This window comes from Oncorhynchus masou, chromosome 30 (assembly GCF_036934945.1).
Source record: "Oncorhynchus masou masou isolate Uvic2021 chromosome 30, UVic_Omas_1.1, whole genome shotgun sequence".
Lineage (NCBI taxonomy): Eukaryota > Metazoa > Chordata > Actinopteri > Salmoniformes > Salmonidae > Oncorhynchus > Oncorhynchus masou.
Window position 1 is genome coordinate 3,057,154 of NC_088241.1, and position 2,062 is coordinate 3,059,215.

The following is a 2,062-nucleotide window of genomic DNA, read 5'->3' on the forward strand; positions in this document are numbered from 1 at the left end:
CTGGGCATGAGGAGGAAGATGTTCCTGGTCCTGACGATTGTATATTGCAGGGTAGATTAAAAAATTCAGAAACACTGGATATTTTAGACAGTCTTCTCACTCACCTACATGATGATGGGCGTGAAGAGATGGTTGGTCTGATTCAGAGATTTCCAGGTTTATTTTCAGATACACCTACACGTACAAACTTAATAGAACATGATATTGACATTGGAGGTGCTGAGCCCATTCGTCAGCGGTTCTATAGAGTTTCTTCAGAGAAACTACGTTGTCTGGATGCTGAGGTCAAGTACATGCTGGAGAGTAAGATGGCAGAGCCTTCTTTCTCCAGTTGGGCTTCTCCCTGTATCTTGGTCAGTAAACCGGATGGAACAAACCGATTTTGTACGGACTACCGTAAGGTAAATAGTGTCACAAAGCCAGATTCATTTCCTCTTCCTCGAATGGAGGACTGTGTTGATCAAGTCGGTGCAGCTAAGTTTGTGAGCAAATTTGACCTGTTAAAAGGCTATTGGCAGGTGCCACTGACGAGTAGGGCACGTGAAATCTCTGCCTTTATTACACCCTTTGGTCTGTACTCGTATTCGGTTATGAGTTTCGGTTTGCGCAATGCACCTGCCACTTTTCAGCGACTTATGAACAGGGTTGTTGCCGGTCTGACCGGGTGCGCTGTTTATTTGGACGATGTAGTGATCTATGCAGATACTTGGGAAGAACATCTGTCCCGTATTCAAGCCTTGTTCGAACGTCTGGCTGCGGGTCGCCTCACAATCAATCTGGCTAAATGTGAGTTTGCTCAGGCGACCGTTACATACCTTGGAAAAGTGGTTGGGCAGGGTGAAGTGCGTCCTGTTCGGGCTAAAGTGGTGGCTATTGATGCTTTTCCACCACCAACTACTAAAAAGGAACTAATGCATTTCTTGGGCATGATTGGTTATTACCGTAGTTTTTGTAGTAACTTCTCCACTGTGGTCGCTCCCTTGACAGATCTGCTGAAAGCTAAGGCTGTTTATGTGTGTTCTACTCGTTGTCAACACGCTTTTGAAGATGTGGGGGCAGGTGCAGTTTTGCTGCAAGCAGATGTGTCTGGGATTGAGAGGCCTGTTAGTTTCTTTTCTAAAAAGTTTAACGATTATCAGTTGAACTATTCGGTTATTGAAAAGGAAGCGCTAGCACTCATTTGGGCGCTACAACACTTCGAAGTGTATGTCGGGTCGGGGGTAGTACCTATTGTGGTCTACACCGACCATAACCCCCTCACTTTTTTGAGGTCCATGATGTGTCCAAACCAGAGGATAATGAGATGGTGTTTATTTTTACAATCATTCCATCTCGATGTGCGCCACATCCGGGGAACTGAAAACGTGATTGCTGATGCTCTCTCTCGTGCGCCCTGTTCCTAAATGTTTACGTGACTGACCATTGTTACGTATTGTCATGTTCTCTCTGTCCTGTCTGCTCCCGCCTGGTCTTGTTTTCTTCTTTCCTCTTAAATGTTGCTTCCTGTGTGAAGGTTGCTGAGGTCTGTGGAGGAGGTTGGCTAGGGTGAACACATAGACCCTCATCAATTTGTGGCGCAGAAGCTGTGTCAATTTGGAACTTAGAGGCTGGTATTTTCTTCCGGGGTCCTTGTTGGTCCCCGGTTTTATGGGGGGGAATGTGACGACCCTCCCACTCCGTCTGCTGTATTCTGTTTGTTCTTGTTTCCTTATTAGGATGCCGGTGGGCGGAGTTGGGGAGGGTCGTCAGCTACATGGGAAACACCTGGGCCAGGTGTGTCCCAGGATAAATAGACCTCTTCCACATTCATGGAGAAGACTCTCTCCATACAGACACCATTGTAGATTGTGTTGTGGTTCTTGGTGGCCTTTTGTTTGTTTGCATTGGCACCTTTCAATACCCTGCATTATCACATTCATGCATGCAAAACACTCACTTACACTACTGATTACTGATTACACACACCATTGTATATTTTCCTTAGTTGCTTTAGTTAATAAATATATATTTTGTTACTCCTTATCTCCACGTTGTCTCCCTTGTTACGGGCTTTGAGCCGGTT

The 2,062-nt window shown here is 45.6% G+C and overlaps 1 long non-coding RNA gene across 1 annotated transcript; it reads left to right on the plus strand.

Annotated features, from left to right (window-relative positions):
* Positions 1 to 282: 282 nt before the first annotated feature.
* On the plus strand, positions 283 to 2,022 carry LOC135521800 (uncharacterized). Its single transcript, XR_010452605.1, has 2 exons — positions 283 to 786; positions 1,716 to 2,022. It is a non-coding gene; the product is annotated as an uncharacterized LOC135521800 (long non-coding RNA).
* Positions 2,023 to 2,062: the final 40 nt, after the last annotated feature.